Consider the following 27,701-nt stretch of genomic DNA (forward strand, 5'->3'; position numbering starts at 1 on the left):
TGGCTCTGCTTTTCTTCTCCTCATTGGATTTTTCATCTTCAAAGTTGCAGAAGCCAGATTACAAGCTCATTTTGGTTCAACTTCAGCAACTGTGCATTGCATTGCCATGTAATGTGATGCAATGCTATCTTTCTAGCTCTCCCTTTCTACTTCCTTTTGGATAAACAGACATATTAGGCAAGCATTTTGGAGCTTTCACCTAAATAACTACAGGTGGTGAGATAAGCTGCACAATATAATTGACCTTTCAGTATATTGTTGCACACACACCATCTATTTAGCAAATGCCCTTGTTATCAACAGCAGCCTTTTAAACTCACCCGAGCTAACAGGTATGTGCGCTGGTTACACTGCTGCGCTTAAAATTTCTTTTTTGGTTTGCTACAATGCCTTTTCTGAAACGTTGTCTCCTTCTGCTGGAACACTGACTTCTTTCATTTAATGCCTGCAGACTATAAAAGAGAACCCAACCCAAAAAGTTTGGTTGATTAGTCTGTGGCATTCTGTTAAACTGTTGCTTATGGCGGTCTCTGTGAGCTTCTCAGCGACATTCAGCCAGCCAGGTATCCTGCCTGCAGTAGATGGAATGTGGCAATGGAACGCTGGCTGCGCGTGTCATAATAGGCTCTGAGCCTTTATATAACTGTGCACAGCAGCAGCCACCTTCAGTCTGCTGCTGGACAGCCAGCAGCAGCAGCAGCAGGAGAGGTATGTAATCAGGAGCCCTCCTGCTAAGGGTAGACAGCTGCTCGTTCCACCCCACCCCCCGCCTTAATTGGTTCTCCTCCCTTCCAACGGTGTTGAGGCGGGTGGGAACAGCAGGGGGTGAAGGTGCTGTGTTTAAAGAGGTGGAGTTATGCAGATCTAAAACGCGTGGATTGCAGCAGCAGCAAGCCGAAAAGTGCAGGCATGTAAGGGATCTAGAGGTTGACAACATGTCTTCTTAACGGGAGTCCAGGAGCTCATCTCCACAAATGGACTTTTTAGGATCCTTGGGTGGCTCCGTAGTTTGAAACCAATTCTGGTTATCGCTTCTCGGCCTTTTGGCTAAGATCAAGTGTAGTATCTGTTCTTATCAGTTTAATATCTGATACGTCCCCTATCTGGGGACCATATATTAAATGGATTTTTAGAACAGGGAGATGGAAAAAGAGCTTGCTCTGTCCACTCCACGCATTGACCTGGTATTGCAGTATCTCCAGGACCGGTGCACCCCTTCTTTAATGCAGTTTCTAAAATCAGAAAGAATTGAATTCAATGTTTTTTGTTCATTTTGCTTGTTTGTCGGATTTTGGGATGGACTCTTTGGCTCTGCTTTTCTTCTCCTCATTGGATTTTTCATCTTCAAAGTTGCAGAAGCCAGATTACAAGCTCATTTTGGTTCAACTTCAGCAACTGTGCATTGCATTGCCATGTAATGTGATGCAATGCTATCTTTCTAGCTCTCCCTTTCTACTTCCTTTTGGATAAACAGACATATTAGGCAAGCATTTTGGAGCTTTCACCTAAATAACTACAGGTGGTGAGATAAGCTGCACAATATAATTGACCTTTCAGTATATTGTTGCACACACACCATCTATTTAGCAAATGCCCTTGTTATCAACAGCAGCCTTTTAAACTCACCCGAGCTAACAGGTATGTGCGCTGGTTACACTGCTGCGCTTAAAATTTCTTTTTTGGTTTGCTACAATGCCTTTTCTGAAACGTTGTCTCCTTCTGCTGGAACACTGACTTCTTTCATTTAATGCCTGCAGACTATAAAAGAGAACCCAACCCAAAAAGTTTGGTTGATTAGTCTGTGGCATTCTGTTAAACTGTTGCTTATGGCGGTCTCTGTGAGCTTCTCAGCGACATTCAGCCAGCCAGGTATCCTGCCTGCAGTAGATGGAATGTGGCAATGGAACGCTGGCTGCGCGTGTCATAATAGGCTCTGAGCCTTTATATAACTGTGCACAGCAGCAGCCACCTTCAGTCTGCTGCTGGACAGCCAGCAGCAGCAGCAGCAGGAGAGGTATGTAATCAGGAGCCCTCCTGCTAAGGGTAGACAGCTGCTCGTTCCACCCCACCCCCCGCCTTAATTGGTTCTCCTCCCTTCCAACGGTGTTGAGGCGGGTGGGAACAGCAGGGGGTGAAGGTGCTGTGTTTAAAGAGGTGGAGTTATGCAGATCTAAAACGCGTGGATTGCAGCAGCAGCAAGCCGAAAAGTGCAGGCATGTAAGGGATCTAGAGGTTGACAACATGTCTTCTTAACGGGAGTCCAGGAGCTCATCTCCACAAATGGACTTTTTAGGATCCTTGGGTGGCTCCGTAGTTTGAAACCAATTCTGGTTATCGCTTCTCGGCCTTTTGGCTAAGATCAAGTGTAGTATCTGTTCTTATCAGTTTAATATCTGATACGTCCCCTATCTGGGGACCATATATTAAATGGATTTTTAGAACAGGGAGATGGAAAAAGAGCTTGCTCTGTCCACTCCACGCATTGACCTGGTATTGCAGTATCTCCAGGACCGGTGCACCCCTTCTTTAATGCAGTTTCTAAAATCAGAAAGAATTGAATTCAATGTTTTTTGTTCATTTTGCTTGTTTGTCGGATTTTGGGATGGACTCTTTGGCTCTGCTTTTCTTCTCCTCATTGGATTTTTCATCTTCAAAGTTGCAGAAGCCAGATTACAAGCTCATTTTGGTTCAACTTCAGCAACTGTGCATTGCATTGCCATGTAATGTGATGCAATGCTATCTTTCTAGCTCTCCCTTTCTACTTCCTTTTGGATAAACAGACATATTAGGCAAGCATTTTGGAGCTTTCACCTAAATAACTACAGGTGGTGAGATAAGCTGCACAATATAATTGACCTTTCAGTATATTGTTGCACACACACCATCTATTTAGCAAATGCCCTTGTTATCAACAGCAGCCTTTTAAACTCACCCGAGCTAACAGGTATGTGCGCTGGTTACACTGCTGCGCTTAAAATTTCTTTTTTGGTTTGCTACAATGCCTTTTCTGAAACGTTGTCTCCTTCTGCTGGAACACTGACTTCTTTCATTTAATGCCTGCAGACTATAAAAGAGAACCCAACCCAAAAAGTTTGGTTGATTAGTCTGTGGCATTCTGTTAAACTGTTGCTTATGGCGGTCTCTGTGAGCTTCTCAGCGACATTCAGCCAGCCAGGTATCCTGCCTGCAGTAGATGGAATGTGGCAATGGAACGCTGGCTGCGCGTGTCATAATAGGCTCTGAGCCTTTATATAACTGTGCACAGCAGCAGCCACCTTCAGTCTGCTGCTGGACAGCCAGCAGCAGCAGCAGCAGGAGAGGTATGTAATCAGGAGCCCTCCTGCTAAGGGTAGACAGCTGCTCGTTCCACCCCACCCCCCGCCTTAATTGGTTCTCCTCCCTTCCAACGGTGTTGAGGCGGGTGGGAACAGCAGGGGGTGAAGGTGCTGTGTTTAAAGAGGTGGAGTTATGCAGATCTAAAACGCGTGGATTGCAGCAGCAGCAAGCCGAAAAGTGCAGGCATGTAAGGGATCTAGAGGTTGACAACATGTCTTCTTAACGGGAGTCCAGGAGCTCATCTCCACAAATGGACTTTTTAGGATCCTTGGGTGGCTCCGTAGTTTGAAACCAATTCTGGTTATCGCTTCTCGGCCTTTTGGCTAAGATCAAGTGTAGTATCTGTTCTTATCAGTTTAATATCTGATACGTCCCCTATCTGGGGACCATATATTAAATGGATTTTTAGAACAGGGAGATGGAAAAAGAGCTTGCTCTGTCCACTCCACGCATTGACCTGGTATTGCAGTATCTCCAGGACCGGTGCACCCCTTCTTTAATGCAGTTTCTAAAATCAGAAAGAATTGAATTCAATGTTTTTTGTTCATTTTGCTTGTTTGTCGGATTTTGGGATGGACTCTTTGGCTCTGCTTTTCTTCTCCTCATTGGATTTTTCATCTTCAAAGTTGCAGAAGCCAGATTACAAGCTCATTTTGGTTCAACTTCAGCAACTGTGCATTGCATTGCCATGTAATGTGATGCAATGCTATCTTTCTAGCTCTCCCTTTCTACTTCCTTTTGGATAAACAGACATATTAGGCAAGCATTTTGGAGCTTTCACCTAAATAACTACAGGTGGTGAGATAAGCTGCACAATATAATTGACCTTTCAGTATATTGTTGCACACACACCATCTATTTAGCAAATGCCCTTGTTATCAACAGCAGCCTTTTAAACTCACCCGAGCTAACAGGTATGTGCGCTGGTTACACTGCTGCGCTTAAAATTTCTTTTTTGGTTTGCTACAATGCCTTTTCTGAAACGTTGTCTCCTTCTGCTGGAACACTGACTTCTTTCATTTAATGCCTGCAGACTATAAAAGAGAACCCAACCCAAAAAGTTTGGTTGATTAGTCTGTGGCATTCTGTTAAACTGTTGCTTATGGCGGTCTCTGTGAGCTTCTCAGCGACATTCAGCCAGCCAGGTATCCTGCCTGCAGTAGATGGAATGTGGCAATGGAACGCTGGCTGCGCGTGTCATAATAGGCTCTGAGCCTTTATATAACTGTGCACAGCAGCAGCCACCTTCAGTCTGCTGCTGGACAGCCAGCAGCAGCAGCAGCAGGAGAGGTATGTAATCAGGAGCCCTCCTGCTAAGGGTAGACAGCTGCTCGTTCCACCCCACCCCCCGCCTTAATTGGTTCTCCTCCCTTCCAACGGTGTTGAGGCGGGTGGGAACAGCAGGGGGTGAAGGTGCTGTGTTTAAAGAGGTGGAGTTATGCAGATCTAAAACGCGTGGATTGCAGCAGCAGCAAGCCGAAAAGTGCAGGCATGTAAGGGATCTAGAGGTTGACAACATGTCTTCTTAACGGGAGTCCAGGAGCTCATCTCCACAAATGGACTTTTTAGGATCCTTGGGTGGCTCCGTAGTTTGAAACCAATTCTGGTTATCGCTTCTCGGCCTTTTGGCTAAGATCAAGTGTCTTGCCTGAGAGGATCCTTGTGTGTCTCCCTCTTAGCCTAGCAGCTTATGCTGCTTGCTGCTTTTGGGAGGGAGGTGAGAGGAAACGAGCTGCGATCATGGCGGTTATTCGCTTCGCGGAGCCCGGAGAAGCCCGGGTAAAATATGGAATCCGGATCGATTTTGATGCCGTGGATGAAGATAAATTCACACTGAGACATGTGGTTAATGATGTCCTTTTTGGAATACTGGAGGTGAAGAAAGAAGAAATCCTCTGCCTGCAGCAGTCAAGATGCAAATTCACCCTGGTTTTTTCTACAATGTTTTCCTGTAACAACTTCTATGCCTGTCTGAAGATGAATAAGCAGAGGGAGGAGCTGTCTGGACTCACTTTCACTATCCTATACTCTGCTGGTGAGTTGCCTCTTACTCTGTTTATGTATAATCCCCATGTGCCCCTGGAGCTGATTTACATATTCTTGAGGAAGCACTGTACAGTTATCAAACCTGCTGTGAAAGTACTGAATGAAGCAGGGCTCTGGTCAGGCAAATATAAGTTTGTGGTGAAGTTTCATGAGAGCCTGGATGAGCCTGGAGGAATTCATTACCCTCCATCAAATTTCTCCATAGGCAGGGAGAGAGGCTACCTCTTTTTTCCCAATGCACCCAGATTCTGCAGACATTGCTGGAGATACGGACATACTCAAACAGACTGTACCTCTATTGCAGAGCATGTGTGCAGGAAATGTAACCAAGTCGGCCACTCTAGCAACCAGTGCACAAATGTGATAGTCTGCAATCTCTGTGGAGAGAAAGGTCACGCTTTCAAAGACTGTAATTTGAGACCTAAAACTTATGCGGGTGTTGCACAGAGAAATGTGGATCTTCCCCAGCCGGAGTTTATACAGGATGAGCTGGATGAGATGACCAGTGAGGAGGTGGAGGAGAGGAGGAGACTTGCAGAAGATGATAAATGCAGACAGCGTGCAGAGGTTATAGCAGAGGCAACTAGGTTGAGAGTCACACAAAACACTCAAGGAAGCAGCAGAGTTCATGCAGTAAATAAACATCAGACTGAAGTAACTGACTGTATGGAAGTGAGCTCCGTGCAGGAGGCAGAGGCTGATGTGCCAAATATGGCAGTTACTATGGGAGGTGAAGAAGATGTGGAATCCAGCTTATCCAAAACACCAATTATAAAGTGGGATGAGAGTCCATCAGACCCAGAGAGTGAATGTGGTCAGGGGGACCATACATCCAGAAGACAGGCGGACTCAGAAGAGGAAGAGTTATCCACGCCAAAAAAACAAAGGAGGAATCCTTCCCCTTTAAGTGTAGGAAGCATTAGCCCCATGAGAGTGTACCCTACAGCCTTTGATCCCCAAAATGAACCTTTTTTAGGGGAAGGAGCGGGCTACACCGTCTGCATATCCGGCGTACCCCCTCCAGAAGGACTAGGATGAAGAACAAATGGGCATGCTGTCGTGACCTGCCTCACCAAATTGAGAGATGGGTTCCCAAGCTGCTCAAGTGGCAATCCTGTCACTAAATGTTAGACAAATTAAATCAGTACCAAGAAGAACTATGATTTTAGATTTTCTAAAAAATTTACATGCAGATATTTATTGCTTACAGGAATGTGGGATTTCTGAATCTCTGGACGACAACGTGTGGCCGCAAGGCCAATGTGTCTGGTCGGGGTCTGTTGAAAATAAAAACAGTGGGGTTGGGATTTTATTGGGGAATAGGGGGTTGGAAATAGAATCTTACACAGTTGTGGAGGCTGGGAGGTGTTTGGTATGTGAAATAAACTGTAGAGGGTGGAGATTTAAAATACTTAATATGTATGCCCCAGTAGGAAAAGAAGAAAGGCTGGAGCTTTTTGAAAAGATGTGTTTTTTTCTTTCTGGGAAAATACCTATTGTTTGTGTTGGGGATTTTAATTGTGTGACGGAAGGAGAAAAGGTGGATGTCACTGGGAAAAAGTTAAAAAATCTAATAGAGGATTTCTCTTTTGTTGATGCTGCTGAGATAATGTTGGGAAAACCTCCTCCTGCCACATATAAAGCAGATAGGGGGGGCATTGAATCGAGGATTGATCGTATTCTTTTCTCTAATCATATTGTTTGTAAAAAGTTCCAGCAGGATGACGTTATTTTTTCGGATCATGTGTGTATGAGAGCACTTTTGGAAGATACAGTTTCCTTTGCATATGGAAGAGGTGTGTGGAAACTAAATGTGCGGTTGTTAGAGGATCACAGGATCATGAAAGATTTCAGAAGGATGTATGTGAAGTGGAAGGATCGGAAGAGGGATTTTGTGAATGTGCTGGAATGGTGGGACTGGATGAAGAAGGAAATAAGTTTTTTCTTCAAGAAATGGGGAAAGAGGAAAGGAGCCAATAACAGGAAGAAATTTAATGAGTTAAGTATGAAGTTAGAGTGGCTGAGGAAACTAAGAATGATTGGAATTGAAGTGGATGATTTGATGTGTCAGGTGAGAAATGATATTAAAAACTTTATTAATGAGAAGGGCAAAGAAATCATTTACAGGTCCAAAATTGAGCATTTGGAAAAAAATGAAAAATGTACTAGGTTCTTTTTCAAAAAAGTGTTTGGGAAGAAAGTGGATATGGATGAGGTGAAGAATGTGAATGGTGTGTATGTCAAGGGGAAGGAGGTGATGAAAGAGGTTGAATTGTTTTACAAGGAGTTGTATGGGTCAAAATGGATTGATGAGGGGATGATGAATGATGTGTTGGGAAAATTGGAAGGACATTTGAGTGAGGATGAGGGTGAGCTGCTGGATGATGAGATTGTACTAGATGAAGTGAAGATGGTGGTGATGTCTGCAAGTAAAAATAAGACTCCTGGAAAAGATGGTTTGCCTGTAGAGTTGTATATGAAAGAATGGGATACTTTGGGTAAAGACTTACTTGAGGTATGTCGGTATATTTTTCAGAATAATGTTTTGAGTGAATCTATGAGAGAAGGGGTAGTTGTTCTGATTCACAAGAAGGGTGATCGAAAGGATTTGGGAAATTGGAGGCCTATTACCCTTTTGAATGTGGATTATAAAGTTTTCAGCAAATTACTCGCAAATAGGATGCGTAATGTAATTGATCGTGTGATCGGAGAGGATCAAGTGTGTTCAATACCTGGTAGGAGTATGAATGACAACTTGATTTTGTTGAGGGATGTGATTGGTGATTGTTTGAGTCGCAAACAGAAATGTATGTTGTTTTCAGTAGATTTTGAGAAGGCTTTTGACAGAGTGTCGCATTTTTTCATGTTTAATGTTTTGGCGAGGATGGGGTTTTCTAGAAATTTTGTGAGTTGTGTGAGAAGTCTGTACTGTAATGTGTCAAGTGAGTTTCTGGTGAACGGGTGGTTGAGTGATAAGGTTTGGGTTAAGTCTGGAGTGCGGCAGGGGTGTCCCATGTCCCCTATTCTGTTTATAAGTGTGATTGAGGTTTTTTTGTGTATGGTAAGGAAAGATAAGGTCATGAGAGGTGTGCTGATTCCTGGGAGTGGAGGAAAAGATGTGAGAATTTTGGGATATATGGATGATGTGGTGATAGTGAATGAAAACATGGCTGCAATGAATAGGGCCAGATTAATGTTAAGCATGTTTTGTAGTGCCTCAGCGTTTAGAGTAAATTGGGGAAAATGCTCCTTTAAATGCTTTGGAGATAACAACATCAAGATGGATGAGGTAACGTGTGAGGAAGGGGCAATTAAGGTATTAGGGATTAAATTTAATGAAAATCTAAAGGGAAATGAAAGCTGGGATGATTGTGGGAAGAGAATGGAACAGAAGTTGAACTTTTGGAGGATGAGGGAACTAACTTTGACAGGTAAGGTGTTAATCATCAAAGCAGTAGTATTGCCGATCCTGTTGTTTGTGGCAAATGTGTACCCCGCTGCATCTAGGAAGATCAGAAAAACAGAGAAAATAATCTTTAACTTCCTTTGGGGAAGTCGTATGGAGAAGTTGAAGAGAGAGCATGTTTATAAGATATGTGTGAATGGTGGCCTAGATTTTCCAAATGTTGAGTTCTTTTTAGGTGTGAGTTACGTGAAAATGATTGTGGTATGTTTGGGGAAGGATAATAAATGTGCTTGCATGATGAAGTATTCTGCTGGTTGGATGTTTTATGGTTTGAATTGGTTTCAGAGAGATGCCACAGTGCCGGTTGCTTTTAATTGTGCTGTATGGTATGAAATTGTAGAGAAATTCATCAGAAAGTTTGATTTGCTGTCTGTAGGTATGAATGAGTTTAGGAATAAGAAAAAAGTGATCACGAAGGTGCGAGATAGAGAGATTGTTTGTAACATTGTGGGGTTGAGAGGTGAGGATGTATCTGATATGTGGAAGAAATTAGGAACACAAGGTATGTCAAATAGACAGAAAGACATTGCATGGATGATGTTGCATGACATTTTGCCTGTGAGGGAGGTACAAAAGAGGCGTGATTTGATCAGGACAGAAGTATGTCCGAGAGATGGATGTGGTGCAAAAGAGTATATTAGACACTTGGTATGGGATTGTGATTTTGCATATGATGTGTGGAAAGGTATGGGAAGTCTATGTAATGAACTGGCAGGAGTGACGTATGTAAATTGGAAGGTTGCAATGTTCGGTATGGGTGCTTGTAGTAGGTTCAAAGACAGAGTTCTGTGGCTTTTGACAGTGTGTGTGATAGAAAGTTTATGGGATGCAAGAAACTTGTTAGTGTTTAAAAGGAAAACAATGTCGGTAAATGAGTGTTTAAAGTTGATTCTGTCAAGGATGTATGTGATCTATCTATGGGATAAAAAGTGTGGAAATATTATTGATGCAGAAGGAATATGGAAGTTCAAGAAATGGAGATTTCTTGTAAAGTACAAATAGAATAAGTAATTTTGTTGTAGTTCCTTTTTGGTTCAATTCAAAATCCTTTAAAAAATTTTATAAAAAAAAAAAAAAATAAAAATAAAAATAAAAAATCCATGATATGATGAGAGGTTGCCTATCATACAAGCTTGCATGAGCCAATTTGATAAAGCACAGCCAATCTGACATGGGAAAAAAAAAAAAAAAAAATCTGTTCTTATCAGTTTAATATCTGATACGTCCCCTATCTGGGGACCATATATTAAATGGATTTTTAGAACAGGGAGATGGAAAAAGAGCTTGCTCTGTCCACTCCACGCATTGACCTGGTATTGCAGTATCTCCAGGACCGGTGCACCCCTTCTTTAATGCAGTTTCTAAAATCAGAAAGAATTGAATTCAATGTTTTTTGTTCATTTTGCTTGTTTGTCGGATTTTGGGATGGACTCTTTGGCTCTGCTTTTCTTCTCCTCATTGGATTTTTCATCTTCAAAGTTGCAGAAGCCAGATTACAAGCTCATTTTGGTTCAACTTCAGCAACTGTGCATTGCATTGCCATGTAATGTGATGCAATGCTATCTTTCTAGCTCTCCCTTTCTACTTCCTTTTGGATAAACAGACATATTAGGCAAGCATTTTGGAGCTTTCACCTAAATAACTACAGGTGGTGAGATAAGCTGCACAATATAATTGACCTTTCAGTATATTGTTGCACACACACCATCTATTTAGCAAATGCCCTTGTTATCAACAGCAGCCTTTTAAACTCACCCGAGCTAACAGGTATGTGCGCTGGTTACACTGCTGCGCTTAAAATTTCTTTTTTGGTTTGCTACAATGCCTTTTCTGAAACGTTGTCTCCTTCTGCTGGAACACTGACTTCTTTCATTTAATGCCTGCAGACTATAAAAGAGAACCCAACCCAAAAAGTTTGGTTGATTAGTCTGTGGCATTCTGTTAAACTGTTGCTTATGGCGGTCTCTGTGAGCTTCTCAGCGACATTCAGCCAGCCAGGTATCCTGCCTGCAGTAGATGGAATGTGGCAATGGAACGCTGGCTGCGCGTGTCATAATAGGCTCTGAGCCTTTATATAACTGTGCACAGCAGCAGCCACCTTCAGTCTGCTGCTGGACAGCCAGCAGCAGCAGCAGCAGGAGAGGTATGTAATCAGGAGCCCTCCTGCTAAGGGTAGACAGCTGCTCGTTCCACCCCACCCCCCGCCTTAATTGGTTCTCCTCCCTTCCAACGGTGTTGAGGCGGGTGGGAACAGCAGGGGGTGAAGGTGCTGTGTTTAAAGAGGTGGAGTTATGCAGATCTAAAACGCGTGGATTGCAGCAGCAGCAAGCCGAAAAGTGCAGGCATGTAAGGGATCTAGAGGTTGACAACATGTCTTCTTAACGGGAGTCCAGGAGCTCATCTCCACAAATGGACTTTTTAGGATCCTTGGGTGGCTCCGTAGTTTGAAACCAATTCTGGTTATCGCTTCTCGGCCTTTTGGCTAAGATCAAGTGTAGTATCTGTTCTTATCAGTTTAATATCTGATACGTCCCCTATCTGGGGACCATATATTAAATGGATTTTTAGAACAGGGAGATGGAAAAAGAGCTTGCTCTGTCCACTCCACGCATTGACCTGGTATTGCAGTATCTCCAGGACCGGTGCACCCCTTCTTTAATGCAGTTTCTAAAATCAGAAAGAATTGAATTCAATGTTTTTTGTTCATTTTGCTTGTTTGTCGGATTTTGGGATGGACTCTTTGGCTCTGCTTTTCTTCTCCTCATTGGATTTTTCATCTTCAAAGTTGCAGAAGCCAGATTACAAGCTCATTTTGGTTCAACTTCAGCAACTGTGCATTGCATTGCCATGTAATGTGATGCAATGCTATCTTTCTAGCTCTCCCTTTCTACTTCCTTTTGGATAAACAGACATATTAGGCAAGCATTTTGGAGCTTTCACCTAAATAACTACAGGTGGTGAGATAAGCTGCACAATATAATTGACCTTTCAGTATATTGTTGCACACACACCATCTATTTAGCAAATGCCCTTGTTATCAACAGCAGCCTTTTAAACTCACCCGAGCTAACAGGTATGTGCGCTGGTTACACTGCTGCGCTTAAAATTTCTTTTTTGGTTTGCTACAATGCCTTTTCTGAAACGTTGTCTCCTTCTGCTGGAACACTGACTTCTTTCATTTAATGCCTGCAGACTATAAAAGAGAACCCAACCCAAAAAGTTTGGTTGATTAGTCTGTGGCATTCTGTTAAACTGTTGCTTATGGCGGTCTCTGTGAGCTTCTCAGCGACATTCAGCCAGCCAGGTATCCTGCCTGCAGTAGATGGAATGTGGCAATGGAACGCTGGCTGCGCGTGTCATAATAGGCTCTGAGCCTTTATATAACTGTGCACAGCAGCAGCCACCTTCAGTCTGCTGCTGGACAGCCAGCAGCAGCAGCAGCAGGAGAGGTATGTAATCAGGAGCCCTCCTGCTAAGGGTAGACAGCTGCTCGTTCCACCCCACCCCCCGCCTTAATTGGTTCTCCTCCCTTCCAACGGTGTTGAGGCGGGTGGGAACAGCAGGGGGTGAAGGTGCTGTGTTTAAAGAGGTGGAGTTATGCAGATCTAAAACGCGTGGATTGCAGCAGCAGCAAGCCGAAAAGTGCAGGCATGTAAGGGATCTAGAGGTTGACAACATGTCTTCTTAACGGGAGTCCAGGAGCTCATCTCCACAAATGGACTTTTTAGGATCCTTGGGTGGCTCCGTAGTTTGAAACCAATTCTGGTTATCGCTTCTCGGCCTTTTGGCTAAGATCAAGTGTAGTATCTGTTCTTATCAGTTTAATATCTGATACGTCCCCTATCTGGGGACCATATATTAAATGGATTTTTAGAACAGGGAGATGGAAAAAGAGCTTGCTCTGTCCACTCCACGCATTGACCTGGTATTGCAGTATCTCCAGGACCGGTGCACCCCTTCTTTAATGCAGTTTCTAAAATCAGAAAGAATTGAATTCAATGTTTTTTGTTCATTTTGCTTGTTTGTCGGATTTTGGGATGGACTCTTTGGCTCTGCTTTTCTTCTCCTCATTGGATTTTTCATCTTCAAAGTTGCAGAAGCCAGATTACAAGCTCATTTTGGTTCAACTTCAGCAACTGTGCATTGCATTGCCATGTAATGTGATGCAATGCTATCTTTCTAGCTCTCCCTTTCTACTTCCTTTTGGATAAACAGACATATTAGGCAAGCATTTTGGAGCTTTCACCTAAATAACTACAGGTGGTGAGATAAGCTGCACAATATAATTGACCTTTCAGTATATTGTTGCACACACACCATCTATTTAGCAAATGCCCTTGTTATCAACAGCAGCCTTTTAAACTCACCCGAGCTAACAGGTATGTGCGCTGGTTACACTGCTGCGCTTAAAATTTCTTTTTTGGTTTGCTACAATGCCTTTTCTGAAACGTTGTCTCCTTCTGCTGGAACACTGACTTCTTTCATTTAATGCCTGCAGACTATAAAAGAGAACCCAACCCAAAAAGTTTGGTTGATTAGTCTGTGGCATTCTGTTAAACTGTTGCTTATGGCGGTCTCTGTGAGCTTCTCAGCGACATTCAGCCAGCCAGGTATCCTGCCTGCAGTAGATGGAATGTGGCAATGGAACGCTGGCTGCGCGTGTCATAATAGGCTCTGAGCCTTTATATAACTGTGCACAGCAGCAGCCACCTTCAGTCTGCTGCTGGACAGCCAGCAGCAGCAGCAGCAGGAGAGGTATGTAATCAGGAGCCCTCCTGCTAAGGGTAGACAGCTGCTCGTTCCACCCCACCCCCCGCCTTAATTGGTTCTCCTCCCTTCCAACGGTGTTGAGGCGGGTGGGAACAGCAGGGGGTGAAGGTGCTGTGTTTAAAGAGGTGGAGTTATGCAGATCTAAAACGCGTGGATTGCAGCAGCAGCAAGCCGAAAAGTGCAGGCATGTAAGGGATCTAGAGGTTGACAACATGTCTTCTTAACGGGAGTCCAGGAGCTCATCTCCACAAATGGACTTTTTAGGATCCTTGGGTGGCTCCGTAGTTTGAAACCAATTCTGGTTATCGCTTCTCGGCCTTTTGGCTAAGATCAAGTGTAGTATCTGTTCTTATCAGTTTAATATCTGATACGTCCCCTATCTGGGGACCATATATTAAATGGATTTTTAGAACAGGGAGATGGAAAAAGAGCTTGCTCTGTCCACTCCACGCATTGACCTGGTATTGCAGTATCTCCAGGACCGGTGCACCCCTTCTTTAATGCAGTTTCTAAAATCAGAAAGAATTGAATTCAATGTTTTTTGTTCATTTTGCTTGTTTGTCGGATTTTGGGATGGACTCTTTGGCTCTGCTTTTCTTCTCCTCATTGGATTTTTCATCTTCAAAGTTGCAGAAGCCAGATTACAAGCTCATTTTGGTTCAACTTCAGCAACTGTGCATTGCATTGCCATGTAATGTGATGCAATGCTATCTTTCTAGCTCTCCCTTTCTACTTCCTTTTGGATAAACAGACATATTAGGCAAGCATTTTGGAGCTTTCACCTAAATAACTACAGGTGGTGAGATAAGCTGCACAATATAATTGACCTTTCAGTATATTGTTGCACACACACCATCTATTTAGCAAATGCCCTTGTTATCAACAGCAGCCTTTTAAACTCACCCGAGCTAACAGGTATGTGCGCTGGTTACACTGCTGCGCTTAAAATTTCTTTTTTGGTTTGCTACAATGCCTTTTCTGAAACGTTGTCTCCTTCTGCTGGAACACTGACTTCTTTCATTTAATGCCTGCAGACTATAAAAGAGAACCCAACCCAAAAAGTTTGGTTGATTAGTCTGTGGCATTCTGTTAAACTGTTGCTTATGGCGGTCTCTGTGAGCTTCTCAGCGACATTCAGCCAGCCAGGTATCCTGCCTGCAGTAGATGGAATGTGGCAATGGAACGCTGGCTGCGCGTGTCATAATAGGCTCTGAGCCTTTATATAACTGTGCACAGCAGCAGCCACCTTCAGTCTGCTGCTGGACAGCCAGCAGCAGCAGCAGCAGGAGAGGTATGTAATCAGGAGCCCTCCTGCTAAGGGTAGACAGCTGCTCGTTCCACCCCACCCCCCGCCTTAATTGGTTCTCCTCCCTTCCAACGGTGTTGAGGCGGGTGGGAACAGCAGGGGGTGAAGGTGCTGTGTTTAAAGAGGTGGAGTTATGCAGATCTAAAACGCGTGGATTGCAGCAGCAGCAAGCCGAAAAGTGCAGGCATGTAAGGGATCTAGAGGTTGACAACATGTCTTCTTAACGGGAGTCCAGGAGCTCATCTCCACAAATGGACTTTTTAGGATCCTTGGGTGGCTCCGTAGTTTGAAACCAATTCTGGTTATCGCTTCTCGGCCTTTTGGCTAAGATCAAGTGTAGTATCTGTTCTTATCAGTTTAATATCTGATACGTCCCCTATCTGGGGACCATATATTAAATGGATTTTTAGAACAGGGAGATGGAAAAAGAGCTTGCTCTGTCCACTCCACGCATTGACCTGGTATTGCAGTATCTCCAGGACCGGTGCACCCCTTCTTTAATGCAGTTTCTAAAATCAGAAAGAATTGAATTCAATGTTTTTTGTTCATTTTGCTTGTTTGTCGGATTTTGGGATGGACTCTTTGGCTCTGCTTTTCTTCTCCTCATTGGATTTTTCATCTTCAAAGTTGCAGAAGCCAGATTACAAGCTCATTTTGGTTCAACTTCAGCAACTGTGCATTGCATTGCCATGTAATGTGATGCAATGCTATCTTTCTAGCTCTCCCTTTCTACTTCCTTTTGGATAAACAGACATATTAGGCAAGCATTTTGGAGCTTTCACCTAAATAACTACAGGTGGTGAGATAAGCTGCACAATATAATTGACCTTTCAGTATATTGTTGCACACACACCATCTATTTAGCAAATGCCCTTGTTATCAACAGCAGCCTTTTAAACTCACCCGAGCTAACAGGTATGTGCGCTGGTTACACTGCTGCGCTTAAAATTTCTTTTTTGGTTTGCTACAATGCCTTTTCTGAAACGTTGTCTCCTTCTGCTGGAACACTGACTTCTTTCATTTAATGCCTGCAGACTATAAAAGAGAACCCAACCCAAAAAGTTTGGTTGATTAGTCTGTGGCATTCTGTTAAACTGTTGCTTATGGCGGTCTCTGTGAGCTTCTCAGCGACATTCAGCCAGCCAGGTATCCTGCCTGCAGTAGATGGAATGTGGCAATGGAACGCTGGCTGCGCGTGTCATAATAGGCTCTGAGCCTTTATATAACTGTGCACAGCAGCAGCCACCTTCAGTCTGCTGCTGGACAGCCAGCAGCAGCAGCAGCAGGAGAGGTATGTAATCAGGAGCCCTCCTGCTAAGGGTAGACAGCTGCTCGTTCCACCCCACCCCCCGCCTTAATTGGTTCTCCTCCCTTCCAACGGTGTTGAGGCGGGTGGGAACAGCAGGGGGTGAAGGTGCTGTGTTTAAAGAGGTGGAGTTATGCAGATCTAAAACGCGTGGATTGCAGCAGCAGCAAGCCGAAAAGTGCAGGCATGTAAGGGATCTAGAGGTTGACAACATGTCTTCTTAACGGGAGTCCAGGAGCTCATCTCCACAAATGGACTTTTTAGGATCCTTGGGTGGCTCCGTAGTTTGAAACCAATTCTGGTTATCGCTTCTCGGCCTTTTGGCTAAGATCAAGTGTAGTATCTGTTCTTATCAGTTTAATATCTGATACGTCCCCTATCTGGGGACCATATATTAAATGGATTTTTAGAACAGGGAGATGGAAAAAGAGCTTGCTCTGTCCACTCCACGCATTGACCTGGTATTGCAGTATCTCCAGGACCGGTGCACCCCTTCTTTAATGCAGTTTCTAAAATCAGAAAGAATTGAATTCAATGTTTTTTGTTCATTTTGCTTGTTTGTCGGATTTTGGGATGGACTCTTTGGCTCTGCTTTTCTTCTCCTCATTGGATTTTTCATCTTCAAAGTTGCAGAAGCCAGATTACAAGCTCATTTTGGTTCAACTTCAGCAACTGTGCATTGCATTGCCATGTAATGTGATGCAATGCTATCTTTCTAGCTCTCCCTTTCTACTTCCTTTTGGATAAACAGACATATTAGGCAAGCATTTTGGAGCTTTCACCTAAATAACTACAGGTGGTGAGATAAGCTGCACAATATAATTGACCTTTCAGTATATTGTTGCACACACACCATCTATTTAGCAAATGCCCTTGTTATCAACAGCAGCCTTTTAAACTCACCCGAGCTAACAGGTATGTGCGCTGGTTACACTGCTGCGCTTAAAATTTCTTTTTTGGTTTGCTACAATGCCTTTTCTGAAACGTTGTCTCCTTCTGCTGGAACACTGACTTCTTTCATTTAATGCCTGCAGACTATAAAAGAGAACCCAACCCAAAAAGTTTGGTTGATTAGTCTGTGGCATTCTGTTAAACTGTTGCTTATGGCGGTCTCTGTGAGCTTCTCAGCGACATTCAGCCAGCCAGGTATCCTGCCTGCAGTAGATGGAATGTGGCAATGGAACGCTGGCTGCGCGTGTCATAATAGGCTCTGAGCCTTTATATAACTGTGCACAGCAGCAGCCACCTTCAGTCTGCTGCTGGACAGCCAGCAGCAGCAGCAGCAGGAGAGGTATGTAATCAGGAGCCCTCCTGCTAAGGGTAGACAGCTGCTCGTTCCACCCCACCCCCCGCCTTAATTGGTTCTCCTCCCTTCCAACGGTGTTGAGGCGGGTGGGAACAGCAGGGGGTGAAGGTGCTGTGTTTAAAGAGGTGGAGTTATGCAGATCTAAAACGCGTGGATTGCAGCAGCAGCAAGCCGAAAAGTGCAGGCATGTAAGGGATCTAGAGGTTGACAACATGTCTTCTTAACGGGAGTCCAGGAGCTCATCTCCACAAATGGACTTTTTAGGATCCTTGGGTGGCTCCGTAGTTTGAAACCAATTCTGGTTATCGCTTCTCGGCCTTTTGGCTAAGATCAAGTGTAGTATCTGTTCTTATCAGTTTAATATCTGATACGTCCCCTATCTGGGGACCATATATTAAATGGATTTTTAGAACAGGGAGATGGAAAAAGAGCTTGCTCTGTCCACTCCACGCATTGACCTGGTATTGCAGTATCTCCAGGACCGGTGCACCCCTTCTTTAATGCAGTTTCTAAAATCAGAAAGAATTGAATTCAATGTTTTTTGTTCATTTTGCTTGTTTGTCGGATTTTGGGATGGACTCTTTGGCTCTGCTTTTCTTCTCCTCATTGGATTTTTCATCTTCAAAGTTGCAGAAGCCAGATTACAAGCTCATTTTGGTTCAACTTCAGCAACTGTGCATTGCATTGCCATGTAATGTGATGCAATGCTATCTTTCTAGCTCTCCCTTTCTACTTCCTTTTGGATAAACAGACATATTAGGCAAGCATTTTGGAGCTTTCACCTAAATAACTACAGGTGGTGAGATAAGCTGCACAATATAATTGACCTTTCAGTATATTGTTGCACACACACCATCTATTTAGCAAATGCCCTTGTTATCAACAGCAGCCTTTTAAACTCACCCGAGCTAACAGGTATGTGCGCTGGTTACACTGCTGCGCTTAAAATTTCTTTTTTGGTTTGCTACAATGCCTTTTCTGAAACGTTGTCTCCTTCTGCTGGAACACTGACTTCTTTCATTTAATGCCTGCAGACTATAAAAGAGAACCCAACCCAAAAAGTTTGGTTGATTAGTCTGTGGCATTCTGTTAAACTGTTGCTTATGGCGGTCTCTGTGAGCTTCTCAGCGACATTCAGCCAGCCAGGTATCCTGCCTGCAGTAGATGGAATGTGGCAATGGAACGCTGGCTGCGCGTGTCATAATAGGCTCTGAGCCTTTATATAACTGTGCACAGCAGCAGCCACCTTCAGTCTGCTGCTGGACAGCCAGCAGCAGCAGCAGCAGGAGAGGTATGTAATCAGGAGCCCTCCTGCTAAGGGTAGACAGCTGCTCGTTCCACCCCACCCCCCGCCTTAATTGGTTCTCCTCCCTTCCAACGGTGTTGAGGCGGGTGGGAACAGCAGGGGGTGAAGGTGCTGTGTTTAAAGAGGTGGAGTTATGCAGATCTAAAACGCGTGGATTGCAGCAGCAGCAAGCCGAAAAGTGCAGGCATGTAAGGGATCTAGAGGTTGACAACATGTCTTCTTAACGGGAGTCCAGGAGCTCATCTCCACAAATGGACTTTTTAGGATCCTTGGGTGGCTCCGTAGTTTGAAACCAATTCTGGTTATCGCTTCTCGGCCTTTTGGCTAAGATCAAGTGTAGTATCTGTTCTTATCAGTTTAATATCTGATACGTCCCCTATCTGGGGACCATATATTAAATGGATTTTTAGAACAGGGAGATGGAAAAAGAGCTTGCTCTGTCCACTCCACGCATTGACCTGGTATTGCAGTATCTCCAGGACCGGTGCACCCCTTCTTTAATGCAGTTTCTAAAATCAGAAAGAATTGAATTCAATGTTTTTTGTTCATTTTGCTTGTTTGTCGGATTTTGGGATGGACTCTTTGGCTCTGCTTTTCTTCTCCTCATTGGATTTTTCATCTTCAAAGTTGCAGAAGCCAGATTACAAGCTCATTTTGGTTCAACTTCAGCAACTGTGCATTGCATTGCCATGTAATGTGATGCAATGCTATCTTTCTAGCTCTCCCTTTCTACTTCCTTTTGGATAAACAGACATATTAGGCAAGCATTTTGGAGCTTTCACCTAAATAACTACAGGTGGTGAGATAAGCTGCACAATATAATTGACCTTTCAGTATATTGTTGCACACACACCATCTATTTAGCAAATGCCCTTGTTATCAACAGCAGCCTTTTAAACTCACCCGAGCTAACAGGTATGTGCGCTGGTTACACTGCTGCGCTTAAAATTTCTTTTTTGGTTTGCTACAATGCCTTTTCTGAAACGTTGTCTCCTTCTGCTGGAACACTGACTTCTTTCATTTAATGCCTGCAGACTATAAAAGAGAACCCAACCCAAAAAGTTTGGTTGATTAGTCTGTGGCATTCTGTTAAACTGTTGCTTATGGCGGTCTCTGTGAGCTTCTCAGCGACATTCAGCCAGCCAGGTATCCTGCCTGCAGTAGATGGAATGTGGCAATGGAACGCTGGCTGCGCGTGTCATAATAGGCTCTGAGCCTTTATATAACTGTGCACAGCAGCAGCCACCTTCAGTCTGCTGCTGGACAGCCAGCAGCAGCAGCAGCAGGAGAGGTATGTAATCAGGAGCCCTCCTGCTAAGGGTAGACAGCTGCTCGTTCCACCCCACCCCCCGCCTTAATTGGTTCTCCTCCCTTCCAACGGTGTTGAGGCGGGTGGGAACAGCAGGGGGTGAAGGTGCTGTGTTTAAAGAGGTGGAGTTATGCAGATCTAAAACGCGTGGATTGCAGCAGCAGCAAGCCGAAAAGTGCAGGCATGTAAGGGATCTAGAGGTTGACAACATGTCTTCTTAACGGGAGTCCAGGAGCTCATCTCCACAAATGGACTTTTTAGGATCCTTGGGTGGCTCCGTAGTTTGAAACCAATTCTGGTTATCGCTTCTCGGCCTTTTGGCTAAGATCAAGTGTAGTATCTGTTCTTATCAGTTTAATATCTGATACGTCCCCTATCTGGGGACCATATATTAAATGGATTTTTAGAACAGGGAGATGGAAAAAGAGCTTGCTCTGTCCACTCCACGCATTGACCTGGTATTGCAGTATCTCCAGGACCGGTGCACCCCTTCTTTAATGCAGTTTCTAAAATCAGAAAGAATTGAATTCAATGTTTTTTGTTCATTTTGCTTGTTTGTCGGATTTTGGGATGGACTCTTTGGCTCTGCTTTTCTTCTCCTCATTGGATTTTTCATCTTCAAAGTTGCAGAAGCCAGATTACAAGCTCATTTTGGTTCAACTTCAGCAACTGTGCATTGCATTGCCATGTAATGTGATGCAATGCTATCTTTCTAGCTCTCCCTTTCTACTTCCTTTTGGATAAACAGACATATTAGGCAAGCATTTTGGAGCTTTCACCTAAATAACTACAGGTGGTGAGATAAGCTGCACAATATAATTGACCTTTCAGTATATTGTTGCACACACACCATCTATTTAGCAAATGCCCTTGTTATCAACAGCAGCCTTTTAAACTCACCCGAGCTAACAGGTATGTGCGCTGGTTACACTGCTGCGCTTAAAATTTCTTTTTTGGTTTGCTACAATGCCTTTTCTGAAACGTTGTCTCCTTCTGCTGGAACACTGACTTCTTTCATTTAATGCCTGCAGACTATAAAAGAGAACCCAACCCAAAAAGTTTGGTTGATTAGTCTGTGGCATTCTGTTAAACTGTTGCTTATGGCGGTCTCTGTGAGCTTCTCAGCGACATTCAGCCAGCCAGGTATCCTGCCTGCAGTAGATGGAATGTGGCAATGGAACGCTGGCTGCGCGTGTCATAATAGGCTCTGAGCCTTTATATAACTGTGCACAGCAGCAGCCACCTTCAGTCTGCTGCTGGACAGCCAGCAGCAGCAGCAGCAGGAGAGGTATGTAATCAGGAGCCCTCCTGCTAAGGGTAGACAGCTGCTCGTTCCACCCCACCCCCCGCCTTAATTGGTTCTCCTCCCTTCCAACGGTGTTGAGGCGGGTGGGAACAGCAGGGGGTGAAGGTGCTGTGTTTAAAGAGGTGGAGTTATGCAGATCTAAAACGCGTGGATTGCAGCAGCAGCAAGCCGAAAAGTGCAGGCATGTAAGGGATCTAGAGGTTGACAACATGTCTTCTTAACGGGAGTCCAGGAGCTCATCTCCACAAATGGACTTTTTAGGATCCTTGGGTGGCTCCGTAGTTTGAAACCAATTCTGGTTATCGCTTCTCGGCCTTTTGGCTAAGATCAAGTGTAGTATCTGTTCTTATCAGTTTAATATCTGATACGTCCCCTATCTGGGGACCATATATTAAATGGATTTTTAGAACAGGGAGATGGAAAAAGAGCTTGCTCTGTCCACTCCACGCATTGACCTGGTATTGCAGTATCTCCAGGACCGGTGCACCCCTTCTTTAATGCAGTTTCTAAAATCAGAAAGAATTGAATTCAATGTTTTTTGTTCATTTTGCTTGTTTGTCGGATTTTGGGATGGACTCTTTGGCTCTGCTTTTCTTCTCCTCATTGGATTTTTCATCTTCAAAGTTGCAGAAGCCAGATTACAAGCTCATTTTGGTTCAACTTCAGCAACTGTGCATTGCATTGCCATGTAATGTGATGCAATGCTATCTTTCTAGCTCTCCCTTTCTACTTCCTTTTGGATAAACAGACATATTAGGCAAGCATTTTGGAGCTTTCACCTAAATAACTACAGGTGGTGAGATAAGCTGCACAATATAATTGACCTTTCAGTATATTGTTGCACACACACCATCTATTTAGCAAATGCCCTTGTTATCAACAGCAGCCTTTTAAACTCACCCGAGCTAACAGGTATGTGCGCTGGTTACACTGCTGCGCTTAAAATTTCTTTTTTGGTTTGCTACAATGCCTTTTCTGAAACGTTGTCTCCTTCTGCTGGAACACTGACTTCTTTCATTTAATGCCTGCAGACTATAAAAGAGAACCCAACCCAAAAAGTTTGGTTGATTAGTCTGTGGCATTCTGTTAAACTGTTGCTTATGGCGGTCTCTGTGAGCTTCTCAGCGACATTCAGCCAGCCAGGTATCCTGCCTGCAGTAGATGGAATGTGGCAATGGAACGCTGGCTGCGCGTGTCATAATAGGCTCTGAGCCTTTATATAACTGTGCACAGCAGCAGCCACCTTCAGTCTGCTGCTGGACAGCCAGCAGCAGCAGCAGCAGGAGAGGTATGTAATCAGGAGCCCTCCTGCTAAGGGTAGACAGCTGCTCGTTCCACCCCACCCCCCGCCTTAATTGGTTCTCCTCCCTTCCAACGGTGTTGAGGCGGGTGGGAACAGCAGGGGGTGAAGGTGCTGTGTTTAAAGAGGTGGAGTTATGCAGATCTAAAACGCGTGGATTGCAGCAGCAGCAAGCCGAAAAGTGCAGGCATGTAAGGGATCTAGAGGTTGACAACATGTCTTCTTAACGGGAGTCCAGGAGCTCATCTCCACAAATGGACTTTTTAGGATCCTTGGGTGGCTCCGTAGTTTGAAACCAATTCTGGTTATCGCTTCTCGGCCTTTTGGCTAAGATCAAGTGTAGTATCTGTTCTTATCAGTTTAATATCTGATACGTCCCCTATCTGGGGACCATATATTAAATGGATTTTTAGAACAGGGAGATGGAAAAAGAGCTTGCTCTGTCCACTCCACGCATTGACCTGGTATTGCAGTATCTCCAGGACCGGTGCACCCCTTCTTTAATGCAGTTTCTAAAATCAGAAAGAATTGAATTCAATGTTTTTTGTTCATTTTGCTTGTTTGTCGGATTTTGGGATGGACTCTTTGGCTCTGCTTTTCTTCTCCTCATTGGATTTTTCATCTTCAAAGTTGCAGAAGCCAGATTACAAGCTCATTTTGGTTCAACTTCAGCAACTGTGCATTGCATTGCCATGTAATGTGATGCAATGCTATCTTTCTAGCTCTCCCTTTCTACTTCCTTTTGGATAAACAGACATATTAGGCAAGCATTTTGGAGCTTTCACCTAAATAACTACAGGTGGTGAGATAAGCTGCACAATATAATTGACCTTTCAGTATATTGTTGCACACACACCATCTATTTAGCAAATGCCCTTGTTATCAACAGCAGCCTTTTAAACTCACCCGAGCTAACAGGTATGTGCGCTGGTTACACTGCTGCGCTTAAAATTTCTTTTTTGGTTTGCTACAATGCCTTTTCTGAAACGTTGTCTCCTTCTGCTGGAACACTGACTTCTTTCATTTAATGCCTGCAGACTATAAAAGAGAACCCAACCCAAAAAGTTTGGTTGATTAGTCTGTGGCATTCTGTTAAACTGTTGCTTATGGCGGTCTCTGTGAGCTTCTCAGCGACATTCAGCCAGCCAGGTATCCTGCCTGCAGTAGATGGAATGTGGCAATGGAACGCTGGCTGCGCGTGTCATAATAGGCTCTGAGCCTTTATATAACTGTGCACAGCAGCAGCCACCTTCAGTCTGCTGCTGGACAGCCAGCAGCAGCAGCAGCAGGAGAGGTATGTAATCAGGAGCCCTCCTGCTAAGGGTAGACAGCTGCTCGTTCCACCCCACCCCCCGCCTTAATTGGTTCTCCTCCCTTCCAACGGTGTTGAGGCGGGTGGGAACAGCAGGGGGTGAAGGTGCTGTGTTTAAAGAGGTGGAGTTATGCAGATCTAAAACGCGTGGATTGCAGCAGCAGCAAGCCGAAAAGTGCAGGCATGTAAGGGATCTAGAGGTTGACAACATGTCTTCTTAACGGGAGTCCAGGAGCTCATCTCCACAAATGGACTTTTTAGGATCCTTGGGTGGCTCCGTAGTTTGAAACCAATTCTGGTTATCGCTTCTCGGCCTTTTGGCTAAGATCAAGTGTAGTATCTGTTCTTATCAGTTTAATATCTGATACGTCCCCTATCTGGGGACCATATATTAAATGGATTTTTAGAACAGGGAGATGGAAAAAGAGCTTGCTCTGTCCACTCCACGCATTGACCTGGTATTGCAGTATCTCCAGGACCGGTGCACCCCTTCTTTAATGCAGTTTCTAAAATCAGAAAGAATTGAATTCAATGTTTTTTGTTCATTTTGCTTGTTTGTCGGATTTTGGGATGGACTCTTTGGCTCTGCTTTTCTTCTCCTCATTGGATTTTTCATCTTCAAAGTTGCAGAAGCCAGATTACAAGCTCATTTTGGTTCAACTTCAGCAACTGTGCATTGCATTGCCATGTAATGTGATGCAATGCTATCTTTCTAGCTCTCCCTTTCTACTTCCTTTTGGATAAACAGACATATTAGGCAAGCATTTTGGAGCTTTCACCTAAATAACTACAGGTGGTGAGATAAGCTGCACAATATAATTGACCTTTCAGTATATTGTTGCACACACACCATCTATTTAGCAAATGCCCTTGTTATCAACAGCAGCCTTTTAAACTCACCCGAGCTAACAGGTATGTGCGCTGGTTACACTGCTGCGCTTAAAATTTCTTTTTTGGTTTGCTACAATGCCTTTTCTGAAACGTTGTCTCCTTCTGCTGGAACACTGACTTCTTTCATTTAATGCCTGCAGACTATAAAAGAGAACCCAACCCAAAAAGTTTGGTTGATTAGTCTGTGGCATTCTGTTAAACTGTTGCTTATGGCGGTCTCTGTGAGCTTCTCAGCGACATTCAGCCAGCCAGGTATCCTGCCTGCAGTAGATGGAATGTGGCAATGGAACGCTGGCTGCGCGTGTCATAATAGGCTCTGAGCCTTTATATAACTGTGCACAGCAGCAGCCACCTTCAGTCTGCTGCTGGACAGCCAGCAGCAGCAGCAGCAGGAGAGGTATGTAATCAGGAGCCCTCCTGCTAAGGGTAGACAGCTGCTCGTTCCACCCCACCCCCCGCCTTAATTGGTTCTCCTCCCTTCCAACGGTGTTGAGGCGGGTGGGAACAGCAGGGGGTGAAGGTGCTGTGTTTAAAGAGGTGGAGTTATGCAGATCTAAAACGCGTGGATTGCAGCAGCAGCAAGCCGAAAAGTGCAGGCATGTAAGGGATCTAGAGGTTGACAACATGTCTTCTTAACGGGAGTCCAGGAGCTCATCTCCACAAATGGACTTTTTAGGATCCTTGGGTGGCTCCGTAGTTTGAAACCAATTCTGGTTATCGCTTCTCGGCCTTTTGGCTAAGATCAAGTGTAGTATCTGTTCTTATCAGTTTAATATCTGATACGTCCCCTATCTGGGGACCATATATTAAATGGATTTTTAGAACAGGGAGATGGAAAAAGAGCTTGCTCTGTCCACTCCACGCATTGACCTGGTATTGCAGTATCTCCAGGACCGGTGCACCCCTTCTTTAATGCAGTTTCTAAAATCAGAAAGAATTGAATTCAATGTTTTTTGTTCATTTTGCTTGTTTGTCGGATTTTGGGATGGACTCTTTGGCTCTGCTTTTCTTCTCCTCATTGGATTTTTCATCTTCAAAGTTGCAGAAGCCAGATTACAAGCTCATTTTGGTTCAACTTCAGCAACTGTGCATTGCATTGCCATGTAATGTGATGCAATGCTATCTTTCTAGCTCTCCCTTTCTACTTCCTTTTGGATAAACAGACATATTAGGCAAGCATTTTGGAGCTTTCACCTAAATAACTACAGGTGGTGAGATAAGCTGCACAATATAATTGACCTTTCAGTATATTGTTGCACACACACCATCTATTTAGCAAATGCCCTTGTTATCAACAGCAGCCTTTTAAACTCACCCGAGCTAACAGGTATGTGCGCTGGTTACACTGCTGCGCTTAAAATTTCTTTTTTGGTTTGCTACAATGCCTTTTCTGAAACGTTGTCTCCTTCTGCTGGAACACTGACTTCTTTCATTTAATGCCTGCAGACTATAAAAGAGAACCCAACCCAAAAAGTTTGGTTGATTAGTCTGTGGCATTCTGTTAAACTGTTGCTTATGGCGGTCTCTGTGAGCTTCTCAGCGACATTCAGCCAGCCAGGTATCCTGCCTGCAGTAGATGGAATGTGGCAATGGAACGCTGGCTGCGCGTGTCATAATAGGCTCTGAGCCTTTATATAACTGTGCACAGCAGCAGCCACCTTCAGTCTGCTGCTGGACAGCCAGCAGCAGCAGCAGCAGGAGAGGTATGTAATCAGGAGCCCTCCTGCTAAGGGTAGACAGCTGCTCGTTCCACCCCACCCCCCGCCTTAATTGGTTCTCCTCCCTTCCAACGGTGTTGAGGCGGGTGGGAACAGCAGGGGGTGAAGGTGCTGTGTTTAAAGAGGTGGAGTTATGCAGATCTAAAACGCGTGGATTGCAGCAGCAGCAAGCCGAAAAGTGCAGGCATGTAAGGGATCTAGAGGTTGACAACATGTCTTCTTAACGGGAGTCCAGGAGCTCATCTCCACAAATGGACTTTTTAGGATCCTTGGGTGGCTCCGTAGTTTGAAACCAATTCTGGTTATCGCTTCTCGGCCTTTTGGCTAAGATCAAGTGTAGTATCTGTTCTTATCAGTTTAATATCTGATACGTCCCCTATCTGGGGACCATATATTAAATGGATTTTTAGAACAGGGAGATGGAAAAAGAGCTTGCTCTGTCCACTCCACGCATTGACCTGGTATTGCAGTATCTCCAGGACCGGTGCACCCCTTCTTTAATGCAGTTTCTAAAATCAGAAAGAATTGAATTCAATGTTTTTTGTTCATTTTGCTTGTTTGTCGGATTTTGGGATGGACTCTTTGGCTCTGCTTTTCTTCTCCTCATTGGATTTTTCATCTTCAAAGTTGCAGAAGCCAGATTACAAGCTCATTTTGGTTCAACTTCAGCAACTGTGCATTGCATTGCCATGTAATGTGATGCAATGCTATCTTTCTAGCTCTCCCTTTCTACTTCCTTTTGGATAAACAGACATATTAGGCAAGCATTTTGGAGCTTTCACCTAAATAACTACAGGTGGTGAGATAAGCTGCACAATATAATTGACCTTTCAGTATATTGTTGCACACACACCATCTATTTAGCAAATGCCCTTGTTATCAACAGCAGCCTTTTAAACTCACCCGAGCTAACAGGTATGTGCGCTGGTTACACTGCTGCGCTTAAAATTCTTTTTTGGTTTGCTACAATGCCTTTTCTGAAACGTTGTCTCCTTCTGCTGGAACACTGACTTCTTTCATTTA

At 44.1% G+C, this 27,701-nt stretch overlaps 17 non-coding genes across 17 annotated transcripts; all 17 read left to right on the plus strand.

The window, feature by feature from the left end:
* Positions 1-1,027: 1,027 nt before the first annotated feature.
* LOC141250956 (U2 spliceosomal RNA) lies at positions 1,028-1,218 on the plus strand. Its single transcript, XR_012312966.1, has one exon. It is a non-coding gene; the product is annotated as a U2 spliceosomal RNA (small nuclear RNA).
* Positions 1,219-2,333: 1,115 nt separating this feature from the next.
* LOC141250957 (U2 spliceosomal RNA) lies at positions 2,334-2,524 on the plus strand. The gene has a single exon (XR_012312967.1). It is a non-coding gene; the product is annotated as a U2 spliceosomal RNA (small nuclear RNA).
* Positions 2,525-3,639: 1,115 nt separating this feature from the next.
* Positions 3,640-3,830, plus strand: LOC141250958 (U2 spliceosomal RNA). The gene has a single exon (XR_012312968.1). It is a non-coding gene; the product is annotated as a U2 spliceosomal RNA (small nuclear RNA).
* A 6,182-nt stretch (positions 3,831-10,012) lies between these two features.
* On the plus strand, positions 10,013-10,195 carry LOC141250976 (U2 spliceosomal RNA). Its single transcript, XR_012312986.1, has one exon. It is a non-coding gene; the product is annotated as a U2 spliceosomal RNA (small nuclear RNA).
* A 1,115-nt stretch (positions 10,196-11,310) lies between these two features.
* Positions 11,311-11,501, plus strand: LOC141250960 (U2 spliceosomal RNA). Its single transcript, XR_012312970.1, has one exon. It is a non-coding gene; the product is annotated as a U2 spliceosomal RNA (small nuclear RNA).
* Positions 11,502-12,616: 1,115 nt separating this feature from the next.
* LOC141250961 (U2 spliceosomal RNA) lies at positions 12,617-12,807 on the plus strand. Its single transcript, XR_012312971.1, has one exon. It is a non-coding gene; the product is annotated as a U2 spliceosomal RNA (small nuclear RNA).
* A 1,115-nt stretch (positions 12,808-13,922) lies between these two features.
* LOC141250962 (U2 spliceosomal RNA) lies at positions 13,923-14,113 on the plus strand. Its single transcript, XR_012312972.1, has one exon. It is a non-coding gene; the product is annotated as a U2 spliceosomal RNA (small nuclear RNA).
* A 1,115-nt stretch (positions 14,114-15,228) lies between these two features.
* On the plus strand, positions 15,229-15,419 carry LOC141250963 (U2 spliceosomal RNA). The gene has a single exon (XR_012312973.1). It is a non-coding gene; the product is annotated as a U2 spliceosomal RNA (small nuclear RNA).
* A 1,115-nt stretch (positions 15,420-16,534) lies between these two features.
* LOC141250964 (U2 spliceosomal RNA) lies at positions 16,535-16,725 on the plus strand. The gene has a single exon (XR_012312974.1). It is a non-coding gene; the product is annotated as a U2 spliceosomal RNA (small nuclear RNA).
* Positions 16,726-17,840: 1,115 nt separating this feature from the next.
* LOC141250965 (U2 spliceosomal RNA) lies at positions 17,841-18,031 on the plus strand. The gene has a single exon (XR_012312975.1). It is a non-coding gene; the product is annotated as a U2 spliceosomal RNA (small nuclear RNA).
* A 1,115-nt stretch (positions 18,032-19,146) lies between these two features.
* Positions 19,147-19,337, plus strand: LOC141250966 (U2 spliceosomal RNA). The gene has a single exon (XR_012312976.1). It is a non-coding gene; the product is annotated as a U2 spliceosomal RNA (small nuclear RNA).
* A 1,115-nt stretch (positions 19,338-20,452) lies between these two features.
* Positions 20,453-20,643, plus strand: LOC141250967 (U2 spliceosomal RNA). The gene has a single exon (XR_012312977.1). It is a non-coding gene; the product is annotated as a U2 spliceosomal RNA (small nuclear RNA).
* Positions 20,644-21,758: 1,115 nt separating this feature from the next.
* On the plus strand, positions 21,759-21,949 carry LOC141250968 (U2 spliceosomal RNA). The gene has a single exon (XR_012312978.1). It is a non-coding gene; the product is annotated as a U2 spliceosomal RNA (small nuclear RNA).
* A 1,115-nt stretch (positions 21,950-23,064) lies between these two features.
* Positions 23,065-23,255, plus strand: LOC141250970 (U2 spliceosomal RNA). Its single transcript, XR_012312979.1, has one exon. It is a non-coding gene; the product is annotated as a U2 spliceosomal RNA (small nuclear RNA).
* Positions 23,256-24,370: 1,115 nt separating this feature from the next.
* Positions 24,371-24,561, plus strand: LOC141250972 (U2 spliceosomal RNA). The gene has a single exon (XR_012312981.1). It is a non-coding gene; the product is annotated as a U2 spliceosomal RNA (small nuclear RNA).
* Positions 24,562-25,676: 1,115 nt separating this feature from the next.
* Positions 25,677-25,867, plus strand: LOC141250973 (U2 spliceosomal RNA). Its single transcript, XR_012312982.1, has one exon. It is a non-coding gene; the product is annotated as a U2 spliceosomal RNA (small nuclear RNA).
* A 1,115-nt stretch (positions 25,868-26,982) lies between these two features.
* Positions 26,983-27,173, plus strand: LOC141250974 (U2 spliceosomal RNA). Its single transcript, XR_012312983.1, has one exon. It is a non-coding gene; the product is annotated as a U2 spliceosomal RNA (small nuclear RNA).
* The last annotated feature ends 528 nt before the right edge of the window (positions 27,174-27,701 follow it).

Source organism: Phyllobates terribilis, unplaced genomic scaffold, assembly GCF_046119375.1.
Source record: "Phyllobates terribilis strain yellow unplaced genomic scaffold, ASM4611937v1 Scaffold_6401__1_contigs__length_44773, whole genome shotgun sequence".
Lineage (NCBI taxonomy): Eukaryota > Metazoa > Chordata > Amphibia > Anura > Dendrobatidae > Phyllobates > Phyllobates terribilis.